Raw genomic sequence first — 18,331 nt, forward strand, 5'->3', positions numbered from 1 at the left:
GCTTTTCGTGTCCTTTTGCGATATCATTACACAGTGGCAGTTCAGATCTTCATGCTTAAGTGAAATTCGCGGGAGGGAGTTCGTCTATTTCTGATTCTAACCAGTTAGGTCGTAAAGCCTCTCTTAAAATTTCGTTCTTCTAAACCTGTAAATGTGATGGAGGAGTTTGACGGCTTTTATCTGCAGAATAACTAAAATTATAAATAGTTATGCCAATCTCTTGAAAGTATATTACATACAGCCTCTAACAAAGAAAATATAATCACAATTAAAAATTGGCCAGCATTTCCATACGGAGGAAATGCCCAGTTCTTGGTCGCTTTTCCGACTAATATTTTTCCAAAATCGGATTTATCTGGTAATCTAGAAAGTTTGTTAACGCTAAGAAAAATATATTGCCCATACAGAGGAATTCACGAAATGAATGGGGTTTTGAAAACCTACGAGCGAGTTTTTATTTATTTTTTCGAAATGGTGATTTCAAACTTGGGGATATCAAATAGCTCTTGAAAGAAATATTACCACTTTGCCCCACTTCTATTGAAGAATTTCCTGGTTACTATATAAGTTTTTTCATATATGCAATCCACAAAATCTTACGATAAAGACCGCTCTACAATTTTGAGTAAAACTGGTGCATTAGTTTGATTAACTACTACCTTCCTTGAATGCGGTTCAAAAATGGAATGTCTCCTCAAAAATATAATGGTGGTTGATATTATTTAACAAATGTTTAAAGAAATAATTTGTCTCAGGCCCTTGCGTTAACTGATGTTAATAGCTCAGTTTTCTTTCCAGCTGCTTTATTTCTTTCAAATTTCTCTTTTCTACAAAAACAGTGACAATGTTCCATAGACCCTCCCCACGTTGCCAGCCTCCACAAGGGTGTGTAACTGGGGGTTTTAGGTCACAGCTACCAAGTTAACTATCGTATTATGCGTAGTAAGTTCTCTTTCTAACAGATAAGGTCTCGAAATATACGAGGTAATAGTAATTCTTCATAGCGATTTGTTTCGCAACGAGTTGGTGAGTACTCGTTACCTTATATATATATATATATATATATATATATATATATATATATATATATGTATGTATATATATGTATATATATATATATATATATATATATATACATACATATATATATATATATATATATATGTATATATATATATATATATATATATATATATATATACACACTTTTATATATATATATATATATACATATATACATAAAATCTATTTGTCACCTTTATATTTATTAGGTATTATCTTTTGGTTATTTTAAATGAAAAACAAAATAAAATGAAATATTTTCATTAGTATCAAATGTTAACCAATTTTTTGAATGACGTTTTCATTACCGTAATTATCAGAGTTATTCAGAGTTGATCCCATGAAAAATTTATTTCGGAGATGATGAGGGTCCAATTATTTCTTTGTCCGAATTCCCTCAACAAAGGTTCGATGATTTTTTGCATTTTTCTGAATTGCAGTTGACAGCTGCTTGGAGAGGATTCCTTAAGCAGCTCAGTGCTCGTCATTTGTTGGAATGTTGTTCTATTCTCGCCATTCGTTAGAAGAAAGATGATGCCCGCGTCGAGTTTTTTTTCCTCTGATCTCCCTCTAATTACCATACTTTTTCCAATTGGTCCACGACAAGAGTACTCTCCGGAGTGACGTCGGGAACGCATGATAATTATCTAACCAAACTCTCTCCTTTTATTTCTTTGTTGTGTTTTGGAAACGGGACACTTTTAGAGTGCTATTCTGATGCCAACTAGAATACACGCACTCATCTTTGACGCTATACACGAGACGATTGGGCGGAAATGGACATTCTTTCAATGTACTCTTATTTTACGATGCATCCAATTACCAAAGTATACGATGCTAATAAACAACATCAAAGATTTTACCCCATTCCTATTTTAGCTATGATTTTAAACGATGTACAAGTTAGTTATCGTCTTCATTATAGATATCAAAAATCCAAGGATTTTAATGCAATCCAATCAAGAATTTAACATGACACCCCGCGGATAGCTGGTAGCGTAATGCTCACATCCTGTAACAGTATCGCCCACAGCCTATCAATCCATTGTGGAAAGCAAAAGAGTTTGTTTGTAGCGAGAGGAACAAATCTGTTTTCTTATTCCACGGACCAATTTCGAGGCTCTTTAGCCACCGTACCCGCGAGGCATTTCCGCAGCGGAACAGAGCGAGCGTTGAGGGTACGCTTCCACTCTTAATTCAGCGTCGCGGCGCTAAAAATCGTGGAGTGGGGTGTGAGTGGTAGGCGGTGGGGAGAAGGGGAAGGGGGAGCGACACATAACGAGCACCACGGGAGGGGAGGATGATTGCCACATTGTGTGTGTGTGTGTGTGTGAGGGACGGGGGAGAGGGGGTTGTGTTTGTGTGCGCCGAACGGTATCGATTCCCCATCCCCTCTCCCAGCACCAAACACGCCCCGTCGCTGCCGCCCGAGCACCTCCAAAAACCCTGCTGGGGCACACCGGTGAGCGCGCCCATTCTTCAAAGGTTACTCGCGCTGCCATTCTTCTCGCCCCAATTCCCCCCGCCTTCTTTCTCTCTCTCTCCACCCCCTGACTGAAGTCAAGGGGCCCGTCGACCCCCGCCTCCCTTCCCCCACCCCCACCGCACCGCCACACTACCCCCACGCGAAATCCCAACGCACCGAGAGGGGATGCCCTCCCCTCTCTTCCTCCCGACCCCCTCCCCCGTTCTTTATCCTCCCTCCCGCCCACGTCCCGTTGTTCCCCAGCTAGGGCATCCGTCTCCGTCAATGCGGGAATAGCCTTCCTCTCCACCCTATTACGCCCCTTAACCCTTCCACACACCCCCTTACCGTAACCCCTTCTTGCCCCCAAAATCCCCAGCAGCCCTTAGCTAGTCCTGATGTTCTCCCTTCCCGCCCTTCGACTTCCTCCTCACCCCCCCCCCGGCCCCGGTGCCCTTCGGCAGTCAGGTTGCCCCTAAGAAAACGAGACCATTCCTCTACTCTCTTCCCTTCAACGCACTTAGCTTAATTTAATCTTAAGCGTGAATTCAAATATATCTCTCCACAATTCTCTCACCTTTCCTGGATTTAAATTCTACCTAAAGGTGAGCTTCTACTTAAGGGTTAGGGATGAAAATCTACCATTGTCTCATTGGGTTAGGGAACGTGATTAGATAATACTTAGGGAAAATAGTTTCCGTCACTCGAGTTAATCTTACTCTCGCCTGCACAAGACATACTCGAGGAGGAGTTTGGTTAATCCTATAAATGTTTGACGAGTGTGGCAATTCAAATTAATCAGGAGACGAGTAATGTATCAGTCTGGTCTTTGTCGTTCTCATTCCAGTTTCTGCCCGTAGCCATTACACCCTCTGCTAATTATGATTCCCTGGTTAAATTTAGCGAGCCTGCCTTTTGCCATTTCATACATTTAGCCATTTATCAATAATTAGATTGATGTTTTCAACGTAACTTTCGCAGTTGCACATTGATTAATTTCAGTCAAAATCCATCCACCCAACCAGTCTTCAACTCGAAGTTCGGTTTCGCCGGCGTGAGTGAAGTTATCCTCGTACGGCAAGTGTAAATTACACTTTAATGGCGTGGGGAGGAGTTCCTTCCCCTTTGCCGTCTGAAGTTTCCCTGAAAGTTTGGGTAACCAGAAAATAGGGTGACTCTACTCGTAGCTGGGGATGTCCAGAGTCTGAACCGCGGCCCCTGAGAAGACTGACGCTTTAACCGTTTGGTTACCGCGTTACTTATTAAGCTTAACGTTTAGATCATTCTCGGTCACATTCAAAAATGCACAACAAGCAAGCGGAGTTTTGATTAGATTGGTGGAGGTGTAGACCATGAAATTTTAAGCCCTATTCGTATTCGTAAGCGTATGTGTCATCCACACCAGGGTAGGCAGTCAGATTTTTTCCTTGTGGCGCCCGGGGTATTCCAGGGAAATGTGGTACCGAGAAACCACACAACTTCCGGAGTGAGAGTCACCTTCCAAGAGGTGTCACGCGGATTCGGACCCGGGCACTGAGTGTAGCAGCCAGTCGTTCTGCGTGGTTGGCTTTCACAACTATCTTGAGCTTCACGATTCACAAGACTTCAATAGACCACAGTAATCAACCCTAAGTTTAGCCTGATTTGTGAGGATTGAGCTCACGTAATACTAAGCCATGCGCTGATGCTGAAAATCACGTATCGGAGTAGGAGGGCCAGTTTCTTCCCCTGTGCTGAGTGTGATTTCCCAGGAAGACCTGGTACCCCGAAAAATCACACAGCTCTATTAAAACTGGAGGTCCCTCAGTTGAGGTCACATGATTTAAGTCTGAGCCAATCGCTCAGTATCCCAGGGTTCAAACCGACTGTCTTAACTCTCTGAGGTAAATACGTATGATGATCAATTTATTTGCAAAAAGTACTATTGTTTTGCATTTTTATCTTAGTATCGTAAGTGTAGCCTTTATGTGCCTCATGCACGTTTCCACTGCGTCCTAAGAACATGTGGTGTTCCAGGCGAATATAGTTCCCCGTCCCTTTCTCACCCTTTGTCTTCTCCTTCTGCCACGCTATCCAACCTCACTTTTTCGTCTCCCACCCTCAGCCTTCTCTCCTCTCCTCGTTAACCTCAAGCCCTTTCAGGCCTTTCGCCACTCTTTAAATGGTCTACCGGGGCATGGGCCCTCCTCCTTCCGAGATGGCCCGACCGGCACCCAAGCGGGTAGGGGGAGGGTGGGGGGGACATTCCGCTCCCATCGCCTTCTCTCCTTCCTCTCTCGGCGCCTCATAGCCCGTCCCTCCCCTCTTCTAATTCGCTTTAAAACCCACCTCTCTCTCCCTCTCTGCCTCCTTCCCCATCGCCCCTCTCTCTCTTCCGCTTTTATAACTCTTCTACTCCCCCTTTCATAATTTATATGAATAAGAAATCTTTTAAAACCGCAGGCGGCCTAAGGTAGTTGAATTCCCCAACATATTGTTTTCACTCGCATAGAAGATGCCGTCATGCGTAAAGAGGCCCCTACTATGTTTTCCCAAGAGCAAAGTTCATTATGTTTTTCTTGCATAATTTTGCATGTGTTCAGCAAAATGTCTCTTCTGAGATCGGCGGAAGAAACATTTTTCTTCCTGTCGAAGAAGACGCCATCATGTCGTTGCTTAAAAGATGCAAGTATGCCGACATCTTTATGTTATTTTACTGGAGACATATAAATGGTCATTTTCAAGATTTATTGACAGATGGACAGGGTGGGATTAGTGGCCATTTTCTTCCTCCCCCCCCACCCGGTCCGCTAGTTGAGCCAGAAGTTGTTTTGGCATTCCTCCCCGTGATTTTTTCAAGTGTAAGGGCTAAAACATATCAAATTGTGTAGCTATCGTTGAGTAAATTGTCTCTTAGATTAAGTGAAGGGCAGAGAGCTTACAGGTTAGCGATTTTTGAGGGCACGAAATGTTTTCCATTCATCGCAAGATCAGCCAACGGAGTAAGGTTGGGCTATGATCTAGTATTACAGAAAAAATAGATATATTTTGAAAGCTTGAAAAATGAACCGTTGACAAAGAACAGCTGACCTAACACCTTCAGTCAACATTTCATCGACAAAGTGGGTGTTTTAACCCATGTATACAAAGGAGTGGCCGTTTATTGGTGGTCTTTCAGGTTAAGCAGAAAGGGCAACCATGTATTTGATATGCGCCTATCACTGTCACACCAGTCTTCTACGAATGCTACCCTGAATTTAATCTATAATCTTTTTCTTTATTATAGGAAATCTGTAGTATACGTAGAAATATGATTGTAGGCGCGTGTAATTCCAATCTGTGAGCACAATAAGAATCTTCCCACCTGAAATTATTTTATAGTCGGTTCTAAAAATAACCTCGCTTCTCGAATCTATTTTCCTATGATAATCGCATTTTCGAAGTCTGTCTTTCATCATCTTTTAATCAGTTTTTAAATCATGGATATGTAATGGAATATTTGAAGATTGTATGTTCCTTCAGCTTTGGTGGTTTTCTGGTTCTAAGCATTCAATACGAGAGGAAAATATTTTAAAAGAATTGCTATAAAAATATTGAGTCACTCAGAAAAAATACTATCATACCAGTCAACACCCGCTAACTTAAAATTGATTAAATACAGATCGAGTTACCGAATCTTTACGTGAAAATAAATTTCAAGTCAAAAGCCACTTAAGTCACAACGGTCACTTCGAAGGTCTTCGTCGGAATTTGCTGTAAATATTTCTAAAGGTAACAGCTAAATATGAGCATCGGTTATGTTTTAATAATTTTACACCATATTTTTCATCATAAATACCTGTGTAACTTTCGTTTGTTACTTTTGTGGTAAATTTGGGAAGTAATGAACTTCGGCTAGACATTTTTCTCAAAAAATTCAAACAAAATTTTATGTATTCAGAGGGGCATGTTCCAGTAGTATGTAGACATAAGTAAAATCCATAAAACTGCAGCAAAATAATTTGAAATCTCGCGGTCATATAAAGTTGAACGCCATTGGACTGAGCACGAAGATGAAATCCAAGCAAATCCATTTGGCCACAACGCCTGAGACTAATTGTTACTTTTTGGTATTCCTAATGCTGCAGAACGATCGGTCGTGAATTCTAAAGTCTGAATTTATTACCTAGAGTGCGAACTATTCAAAAGTACATTTTTGCTGCATAATATCATTATTCATACTCATTAACATATTTGACATCGCTGACTTTGATTCCATCTAATAATAATCCAAGAGCTCTCACATGTTATCGCTCTGTGATACCTGGATGATTAATGGATATTCTCTGCAAAATTGTATGTCTTGTTACAGAGAGCTTCGAAATCAAAATGCGTCAATTTTTAGTTTAAAAGCTAGCCATTGAATAAAAGATAATGGCAAGAAAATTTTGAGCATTGCATAACTTATTGTAGTATCGCGTCAATGCGAGATATTTTTGCACGCAAACCTCGTAAACCATTATGTACGCCAAGCCTCCGTACTGTAGAAATATTATTTCGAATTCTCGTAGCCTGACTATTCATGTGATGATAAGAGAATGCTAATTTAAATTTTTGCATATGAAACGCTTTTTTAGCATAGTTTTTCTTCACCACATAACCTATTCAATAGTTCTCATTATTCAGGAATTTGAAAATCGGAAATCTGGTATTGAATCACTCCCGCCACGCGGTGGCTCGCAGGTTATCACGTAGATGTGGGTAGAAAGTAGATATCGTTTCTTGGTTTTTGGTTTAAAATCATTAATATATTTATGATGAATATGCGCATGCATAAGTCTTAGCTAAATATCCCCATGCTGTCCATTACATTGCATTCCCGGGGTAGTTACAATTTTCCTTCAGATATCTCTAGGTTAGTACCCCGCCAATCACGTTGAGTTCCCCTTTTGCCTCTGGCAGGATTAAATTTAATCTTTCCTCCGTTTTCCTACCCAGTATTTCAAAACATGCGCATATCAAATCGTTTTGTAAGCCAGGAAGAAAGAGAGAAGTCTTTAATGTGAGTAAGCACAATAGTATGGATACCTCTCACCAATCTCTCCTAGCATCGTCTTGTATGGAATGAAAATGGAATTCGATATTCAATTTGGTTGGGTCATTCAGCGAGTAAATTTATAGATTACATTATCTGGTTTTGTTTGTTATTTTTTTGCAATATAATATAAATTACTTGGAATGGATGGAAGAAATTTTTTTATTACTTCTATACACCCAAGGAGGATGATAGGCTTGCTTAGAGAGGCAAGGGAATTCTTGCTGTAGCTTTATCAGCCTGTTTCCATGCAAAAACGTAGCCTAACCGGAAAGTTACCTATTATAATAAGACTGGGTGTGGGGTAACCTAGTGCGCTGAGATATTCCCTAGTGATTGGGGTCCCACTTCGAATCCTGCGTAATTTCTTTCGAAGACCCCATCTAAATATGAAAGCGGTATGAAGTCTGGTAACTTGAATTTGGTTGTAAACACCTATGATTTTTGTTAGGTTATGGTGCAAGAAACTGCCCACTCACCCCCTGTGTGAATTTCACAAGCCTCGACTTATTTTGGGGCGATTTCATAAAGGCAAATATTTACCCTCACTTTCGCGTTAATATTTGTGGCTCCGTTGCATATCATGTTCAAAATGTTGATTTATCTCTTTTATTCTGTGTTTAACATTATTAATGTCTATCCTTCAGGTGATTTTGTCTTGGAATACATAACAAATGAATCAAATTTTTTATCAATTCAACAATACAGTATTATGATTGAATACGCCTCGTAATATTCATTTCCATTCATTTTGAAAGGTTAGGCTGCCTGAAATCAGGCAAGAACTAGGCGTCCTATTATTATCTCTCGAAAGGGGTTTGCGCAAGAAACTTGCAACAGATCGTGGCGTATCGGATGTAACTTGTTAATGGAATCCTTATTGTTTATTTGTATTTGCAATTGTTGTTTGTATAGGGATGTATCAGTTGAATATCCTCGCAACGTATTTTTTAACTTCATGTAAGAGCATAAAAGAAAAAATTACAAAGTTATAGGCCATCTAACAAGTCAGTAGGGCGACAAATATGAAAACATTTTTATAAAATGACTATTAAAATATATGTATAATAAATTTGCCTTCAGAACTTTTGAAATAGGCAATAATATTTTTTTTAATGTTTAACGAGATTAATTTTCTCTTGATTACTGTTAAATATTTCCATGGTAATTCGCTTAAAAAATCTTGAACAGTTTTCAAAGTGTTTAGGCTGAAATGTCTTCTTTGGTGGAAATTTATAAAGAAATTATTATATTAAAATGTAAATATAATTGAAATACCTGTATGTAGTAGTTCGTTGGGCATCTGCCCGGCTTCTATTCCTTTTGGCGTGCAAAAACACAGCTCGTGTGGTTGCTCGTGCACCATTTCTTTCTGGAAAACCACGGTTGCCTTAGAGGAAGGTGCATTATTTATAATTATTACGTAGAACCCTGCAAGCCACAACCGGGTTTGTGGCAGGGGGTGCTTACACACCCGACTACTGTTGACCCAAAATAATCTTCCCCCTAGCGTGGTCGGCCAACGCTATTCTGATCCCTCATCGCTCGTGGGAAAAATAACGTCTTAAATTTATTTGTTCTGCACTTAATTTCCGTAATTTTATTCACATGATCTCTCGATTCGTAGTACGATGGGGCTAATAATATAAGTTCAATTTAATCGCTAAAGAGACCTCCTGCTAATTTATAATATATATATATATATATATATATATATATATATATATATAAGAGATAATCTGTAATTTAATCTTTTCTCCGTGAGTGCTTCACAACTTACCTCCTCTTATAATTGTGATATGATGTGTGAATTTCACATGAAATATAGGGCGTAGTACGAGGTGAGTTCTACCATAACCTATTAATCAAATTTTGTGCCCATTACTCTAGTTATGGCCTATTATACAAAATAACTTTTAAGTTGAAGTCATCTATTTCTTATGCATGAAAGAGTATAATGAAGTCAGAGTATTAAGGTTAATTGCTAATTGAATTTCTTCATTCTAGTCCACGCTCTTCCTTGGCCTATATATTAGGACGGTTCAAAAGTTTTGAGGCCGTGTTTAGAGCGAATTTTCGTGTATGTACAGTCGCTTGTTGTCCTTAGCTTGACTTGTCCGAGTGAACACGTTGGAATTTGCATCTCATCTGCATCATGGCCCGAGAGGAGTTGCTGCGGTGGAGCTTGTTCGTGGGACGCTCAAGAGCTCCGTCCTTGCCCTCCTCCGAGAAAGGATTCCCTTCCGCCGTAAAAAATAGTGTTGAGTTCACATTATGGGTAGAGAGACTCGGAAAGATGCCATTAACAAGTTATCTCCGATACGCCACCATACAGTATTTCGCAAGTTCTAAATGCAACCTTCTTTGAGAAATAATAATAGGACGACTCGTCCTTGCCTGATGTCAGGCGTCCTTGGCTTTCAAAAATAAATGGAAATGAATATACCGATGCGTATTCAATCACAATATTGCACAAGTGATAAAAAATTGAATTTCTTTGCTATTCATTCCAAGACAAGATTGCCTGCCAGTTTCAGTTTATCTGTTTTTTTATGCATGAAAGAATAAAACGTAGAGTATTAAGGTTAATTGCTAATTCGCATAAACGTTTAAAATCGCAAACTCATCACTACTAAGTTAAAATATTGACAAAGCACAATGCAAAAAGCATAAAGGTTTAAAGGAATAAAGGAGAAATAATGCTACTACTATGTATTTCTTGTTGAAATAAATTAATTTCCTCTAATTTGAACTTATTGGTTCAAAGAAAAAAAAATTCTGAAGTACAAATGTTCAGTTTATCGGTTTCAAAGTTTTCAAAACGTTTTTCTAACTCTCATTGTAGCTCAGGCTTGGTAAGCGTTTTTTTAACAGCTGTAACATTTTAATTTGGTCGTAAACATCACATTTGTAACCCGAAGACCTACGGCTCATCATACATGTCTGCTGTTATCACTTGATAAATGTCGCAAAGGATCCCTCACGATTGTACTAGCGTCTCATTTAGATATTTTCATTCTTTTAAATTATACCGCTTAAAGTTAGCAAAAATTTAGTATTGGAGAATCAGATTCTTTGGGGCCTATAGAAGATTGGACTTCCGTAAGTGGAAAGGCGAATAATGCGTATAAATGCGTGCTTTTGGATGAAATAAAATGGGCTGAAGAAGGAGAATACTGAAGAACGTGGACTGCGCGATCATTGCCAAAATGCCGGCGAACGCCGATGCAGCAGTGAGGACGGTGATCCGAAAGTTTGCACGAATGCGAATTTGAAGAGCTTTGCTCGGTTCAACGAAATAATCCCTCCTCTTAAGAAATCGATTCATCTCCTTCGGAGTCGTAGTAGAAAGGTCCGCTCTGCTTAGCTGAGACTTCAGCAAACAAACCAGCATGTTGCTGCTTGAGTTCTTTTTTGCGATCTTTAAAACCTGCTGGCCCAGCAACTCTTTTGTATTTTGTCAATTTTTTTCTTGACTGAATTATCAATGCTGGATTCCTATTCTGACGGAGGTAAATGCGTTTTATTGTGAATGATGATTAGTAGTACAGGGAGTGAGAAGATGTGATTAAATCTGTGTTCGATGGTAAAGAAACAAGAATAAATGAAGAAGTAACGCTATGAGTCACATTTAAGTTAGTCCTTTAAAAACTTTATTACGAGAAAGAAATTTATAAAATTAATGACAATACCGCAGAAACCATATCCAAAAGAAACTATATTATGTTACTTTTCGCCGGCCGAGAAGCGATGGAAATTTTTTATGGAAAATAAGAACTCTGAAGATGATTCGCAATAAGAAAGAAAGAAGTGATGGAAAATTGCGACGTGGAGATAAAAACAAACAGAAGGCAATGCCCTGTGAAGGAACAAGAGCAGTCAACAGAAATATAAAACCGAGACTATAAAGCAGTGGAAGTGGAAAAGCCTTTATTTTTCTTTGAGAAGCCGTATTAAGAGTGATACGAGGAGGAAGCAGCTAGATACTTAGTAGAATGCCACAAGCCAAGAAATAAATTGTATGAAGATTGGCGAAGTAACATGTACAGGGTTCGTCCGGAAAATAAGTGTACTGAGCTCAGGAAAAAAATTTATTACACTTTTACATATCTTAAGCTAATATTCCTCAAAATAGGACCCTTGTGAGTCGATACACTTGTTCCAGCGGCGCTCCCATTCCTGGAACGCTCCCGCGAAGGCATCATCGGGAACCTCTCGAAGACTCGTCGTCGACCTCTTCTCTGCCCTCCACGAACATCTTGTGCCACCGAAAGATCATGTTTCTGGACATGGCTGACTCCCCGTAAGCCTGGTTAATCATACCGACAGTTTCGGTAGACGATTTCCCAAGCTTTACCGCAAATTTGATGGAATAACGCTGCTCCAAAAACTTCGGCATCGCGTTCCGTGACGTGGGTCGAGCGTGGAGGTTCGCGTTAACAGAGCTCCTCACCACACCACAGCTCAGAGCCGACTGCCTTTTTCAGCGTCGCTTGCCAACATACCCCCCTCCAATCGCAGCCCATCAGAGCGGTGCTGGGCGCGCCTAGAGCGGCGCGCCCAGCCCAGGAGTCAGTACACTTATTTTCCGGACGAACCCTGTAAGACACTGAAAAGGCAAAGGGGTAAAATCCACGGCCATAGTCTGAGCCAGGATAGCTTACTGAATACGATTATGGGAGTCAAAGTGAAAGGGAAAAGCTAAGTAGGGAAACGAGAATACATGGAGACGAAGAAATATTAATGCGTGAAGAGATTAGCGGGTTTGTCGACGGGATAAAATGGAATGGTGAATGCGTCAAACAGACCTTAGGATCTATGAGCATTATGATTGATGACTATGATTATGGTCCGTAAAATGGAAGCGATAATCGATTTATAAAATATTAATGTGCGTTGATTAAATATAGAATAATGACTAAACATGCAATGTAAGATTATCGGAACGTAGAAAACTTCTTTGTAAGAACGTAGAAAAATCTTTGCACCACGGTGCTATCGAAGTGTTACATTGAATTATGGTACTAAGACTATGAATATTAGATGAGTTAACAAATATGGAGATCCTTCGAAAGAATGAAGGCCATCTTACACCCAATAAAACATTCTAGCCGAGAAGGAATTGTGTATTGAGCACTAGATGCGACGCAATAACCTTACAAGGGCCAAAGTAGAAGGATAAATGAATGGAAGTAATTTTAGAGGGATGCCGAGGAAGGAATATATGAAGCAGAACATAAAATTTGAGTGGGAAACCACAAGTGTGGAGATGAAGAGACCAGCTGAAGATTGATACAAATAGGAAAAAGCAATAGTGGCAAACAAATCAAGATATTGATGATCAAAGGATAAAAATATTAATAATGTCCAATGTCTTTTGAAGTTTTTATCATATCATACGTATTTACGTGTAACATTAGATTGATAAAACTCTGAAAAGGTGTATGTATACAAGTAGACGTAAAGCAAACTCTCAAAGCTCTTAAACTCCCATATAGAAAGCACTGAGCTAATTAATTCCGATGCGCGCCTTTTACTTGTGGTATTTAATTAAATACTTTTTACACGCAGAGCACAATTTTTTCTCCAGCTAATATATTTTACCGAGTGCCCTCCATTTATGTTAATTTTCTGATTTATTTTATACAATTTATTACTTTTCTGATTCCGTTTTGCAAATGATCGCATGTGAAGAGCGGAATAACAACTACATGTTTGCTTACTCAATCTTTAAGAATCAGGCACGCCCCGTGCGATTTCCCGTAGCGCAGCGCGACATTGAGATAATACTAATCAAGCTTAAAAGGGTATGGGTTTCTTGTTCTATAACATATCTAATGAGTCCCTTTGGATGGCAATTGTTAGACTTAATTTTTGAAAGGTAAGTTATCAGCAAGGCCAATTAAGATCCCGAGGATAGTGAGAAGAATTCTTTCTAAAACTATTCCGTAAAAAATGGTGTGTTTGATGTACACCTTCCCTTGTAAGCTACAGGAAATGTCTTAAAGGAATGGATTGAAAGTGAGGACGAGGGGAGATGATGGGAGAGGAAAGCCCAGCGGATTGGAAAGGGTATTGTCCGCCTGGGAGAGTGTGGGGGGAACGCGGGGTAAGAGACGGCCGGGGGTCTTTGGGCAGCAGGTGACGCGTTGGTGGGCGCGGATAGGTCCGGAGGTGATCGGTTTTCAGCATCGAGGGGGGTTCCAGAGAAAGGGAGAGAAGCAGGAGATAGAAGGGGGGAGAGGGAAAGGGCACACAACCCTGGCCAAATTTCGACGGGCTCTCAATTTTTTTTACAGCTCTATCGAATATCCCAAATATACATGATGGAAAAAATCGTATCCATAAGCGTTGGTGCTTGTACAAGAGCTACAAGAAATGTCGATCTCTCATGTATTTGGAAAGATAGCGTAAGGACTGTAAATATATGACAGTGGATCACAATGTGAATACTCATGTTGATTGGTGGGAGGTGCTGTATGGGAGATGTTTAGGGTTTGTTCGCCTTCCCTTCTGAGAGTCGAGAGAAAGGTTAGAAAATCTCCAATTGAAAACTTTGTTGGACATGATAGGAAATAGAACATTATAACATCTTCCGCAATGTCGCATTTAACGTTTTGATCGTTATTTCAAGAGAATCTTTCAATTGTTTGGACGAATGAGCTAAAGGTGAAGCTCAAGGAATGTGTTTAGTGGAATAGTTTAGCATGGTTTAGCAGCTCGTTTGATTGGCCTATCTTTATTTTGGTTTAGGCGTAGGGATAGTCCAATACAAGGCCATTTAATATTGTCGCACTGCATCGAACTCCATAAAACTCCAAGTATGTTATTAGTTTATTCAATTTATTTACGTACGTTAGTTCACGGAGTTGAGTATTAAAAATTAGATATTAAAATGTTTACTCCGTTGAAATGACTGTTAGTAAACTCATTTTAAGTAACTGTAGCGACATCTCCCGTTATCGTTTGAAAAATATAATAGTTTTACATAAAAATTGCTGCTTCCTACATTTTTATTGAATTTTGTTTTAAAGAATATCGAAAAGGAAGATAAGGATAGCTGTTTTCTTGTAAGTATGAGATATTCTTCCTCTCGTATGACGCCTTCTCCTATAAGGCGTTCAACCACTGATTGGAAGACAGATTAACAGGCAGCCACATCTGTAATTTGTTTATGATCCAAGTTGTGTGATTTAGGTTCTTACTGGGAAACCGCGTGCGGCTCATAGAAAAGGCCTTACTCCCTTTTCTGTATATTTGTGTGCATTTATGCATTGGCGTGTGTGTGTACATATATACGCATACAAGAATAACTAATAAATAAAAATATAATACTTCACCGTGAACCGATAACTTATTGAAGTATATGATATTAATGCTATTTGACGAGAAGAGAACACGTTAAATGCAAAACCAGTATCTCGTAAATTCACATGGATAAGAGAATATAGGATCGAGAGAACTCAGCCTGAAATTTCCAATTATTTCCGCCTGCATGAGTACTGCCCCTTCGAATTTCCCTTTACTCGTCGAGGAGGTCTCATTCTAGTGTCGGGTTATTCGTCTATTTTCCCAAATCAGAGCGCTGGCTGGTACGTATTCCGATGAAGTGGAGCGTGCCCGTGTTATCGGAGATGACTCCAACCTCGCATCGGAATAATACGTCCGATCCCAAATCTCTCTTCCCAAGGTAAACATGCCTTGTATGCTCGAGGTAATGAAAAGTCACAAACTTAAGCTATTGTCCATCCAAGATGGAAACACATCCATTCTGTAGGGTTTTGCATGCCCTAATGATTTTAAAAAATGTTGATCACAGAGCTATCATGTATTTCAAAACAATTGGAAGGCTTTAATTACATGTGCTGATTGCCGATATTATTAACGGAAAAAGATGATCGATTTTTTAAATATATTTTATTCATGGATTTACAAATACTTTTAGCGGAATATTTTTAATGCATGTAATTTTCACGGACAGTGCTTTATTAAAGCCCTGGGGTTGCAATTGGAATGTAAATTTTGGTCTTGAAGATATTCTTGTGCAATTTGAAATCTATTGAGCTGAATTTAATATTAAATTCCTCTTTTATTTATCTTTCCTGATTCTACTGAGAAGTCGCAAAAATTATTTCTTAAGTGGCACCCTTTTGATAAATCTTCACTTGTTTTCCCCAGACGTCTTACCCTAGGCAGTGCCCTCGGAGTAGGGATAGGGGCTGCAGGTACGGTGGTGCTGTCATCCGACAGCACCTGGTACCTGTTGGAGACGGGGATGGTATCTGCCTCCGCAGAGTCCAATCCACGCCGCAGCGTTACCTTCCCCTTGCCCCGAGAGACGACCCTCCAATCGTCCGACCTACGGACGTGAGACACTCCCTCGTTGGGAGATGGGACACGGGGTAGGTCTCTAATCGCCCAGCCACGTGTTGCATTCGGACGAATCCGTGCACCCATATGGGCGTGGCGGGTTTTCGTATTCCCACCCCGAGCACCATCTCTCCTGAGGGGAGTCCTCCGGCCAGCGATCTCCGATCGAAGCTCCCGCACCATTCTCTCCAGCATGACGATATGGGCCCTTAAAGCCGCGCATTCGCCAGTGCCTTCGAGCATGGCAACAGGGGACCTAGATGAAGCCATCTTAAATAACAACCGAGTTCCCAACAAAAGCTAACTTGTATACGCTACGCTAAAATTTCTAAGAGGGGTTAGTTAAATTTACCTCAATCAATAAGTTACGCTTTGGAAGATAGTAAAGAAAGGAAAGAAAAAAGATGGTAAAGAAAATAAAGCACTCACCGATAACCAATTAGATTCGACGGACAAAAAGTGATAGGTGTATATGATAATGATGAAAGTGATAGGATAAATGATAGGTGTATATAGCAAGATGAACAAAGGTTTTGTGAAAAATTTGCAGGAGCTTGAAACTTTTGCATATTTTAGCATAATTTCTTAAATGCGACTTGAAGCATTTTTGCTGTTTTAATAAGCAGAATGTACGTTTCCAACCCTCTCAGTTTTACTATTTTCTGTATTTTTATATGTTTATGATCTAATGCCTTCTCCTTTATCGGCATTATTATTTCAAATATGTCAAATTAAAGGTAAATATTATTCAGCACCCTACCTTGGCCATCTATTTTGTCATTTAGTTTGTCTAGGCCATTAAAAGGCTGAGGCTAAAACAATAAAAATAACAAAATTAGTGGCAGTAAATTTTTCGTGTAACTTTTCATTACAAACTTGCTTTCGAATATGTAGAAAATGATGCTATTATGACTCACATCATGTCAGTTTTTATCAGTAGTACTATTAATTGTTTTTAATGATTTTGGTTGGATTACGCAAAATTATTCCATATTGTAGTACTTCCAAGCTCTTCTTCCTTTTTTAAATTCCCCTCCACTTGGATTATGTTAGAAAATCATTTTTCCGTTCCGCATGCATTTAGGCTCCATTCTAGCTTCCTAAAGTGCCTTTTCACTACTTCCGTGTAACTGCTCACCCTCGAATATCCCTGTAATGCAGTTGAAAAAAACGTGGTCAAAGAATTTAAATTAAATGTACATGACGTCATCTACAATCCTAAATAGAGCCCGCTTCAATAGAGCCATAGTAAATTGGCCAATCGCCCCACCACTTTCAACGTTTCATTGCCCTGCTCATTAATTGGTCGTGGCTACCTCTTCCCGCATTTCAATCTCGTTAATTGTCATATCTCAATGCAGCCCTACGTTCCTTCCGAACCCACATCTCCGTCGGTGCTCTTCCAAATCGCTCTCCGCCCCTCCATTTCGTCCCACAACCCTCGGGGAATACGGCCCGCGGCGCTCCATTCTTCGGAGCGCTCCCGAGGTCGGCGAAATTGCCACCTTCCCCGCGGTTTCGAGCGTAGTACACCGCTACCCCACTTTTTATCGCCTTTCGTCGAGGGAGAGTGGAGGAGGCAGGGGGAGGCAGGGTGGGGGAAGGAAGGGGGCGATTGCCAAATCCTTTTGCCCCTCGGAGCGGGTTTTTAATTGAACGGGACCCTCTCTCGCGCCCTCTATCTCCCTCTCTCCCTTTCCCATTCAGAATCCCTTTTGAGTTCTTCCCCCTCGTGCCTCGGGGACAAACCATCCGGCCTCCTGCCGCCACACCTCTCCCCTCCCGCCGACTCCATTCTACCCTTTATCGCCTCGTATCCTTTCACTCTCTGCCCCTTCCCTTTATTCCGCCCGCGCCATTATTCTTGCGTCCCTTCTCTCGTAGTGCACTTTGTGTCGGCAATTCTGTGTCATCTATGATATGCCTCCTGGTGTCGATTTGTCACTCTATCTTTCCCCATCTCATAAGTGTAAATAGCCTTGAAAATGCCAACAGAACGGGGAAGATATGCGCGAAATTCTTAAAATATCTATTAAAACATCTCAATCAAACTATGCCTAACTAGTTGTTTCAGGAAAATGTGAATTGAGGTGATTGCAATCAGCTATATAAAACTTTTCGCACATGAAGCCCTTGTTGTCTTTTCAATCAATGTTGCCTATGTTTTCGGATAAGGCATTTGAATGATTGCCCCATTCCAGGCGAGTTCACTTATTGATGACATATTTTTAGTATTAATTTCTTAGCTAATATTTCCGACGGGTCCATCATATCAGTTTAAAAAATATTTTTTAGATCTGCCAATATATTTAAATTTTTTTGGAAGGGACGAGTGTAAAATCAAATTCTCATCCCTTCCACTATTCTTAAAAAAATTAAAG

This window comes from Hetaerina americana, unplaced genomic scaffold (genome assembly GCF_022747635.1).
Source record: "Hetaerina americana unplaced genomic scaffold, ioHetAmer1.1.p SCAF_4, whole genome shotgun sequence".
Lineage (NCBI taxonomy): Eukaryota > Metazoa > Arthropoda > Insecta > Odonata > Calopterygidae > Hetaerina > Hetaerina americana.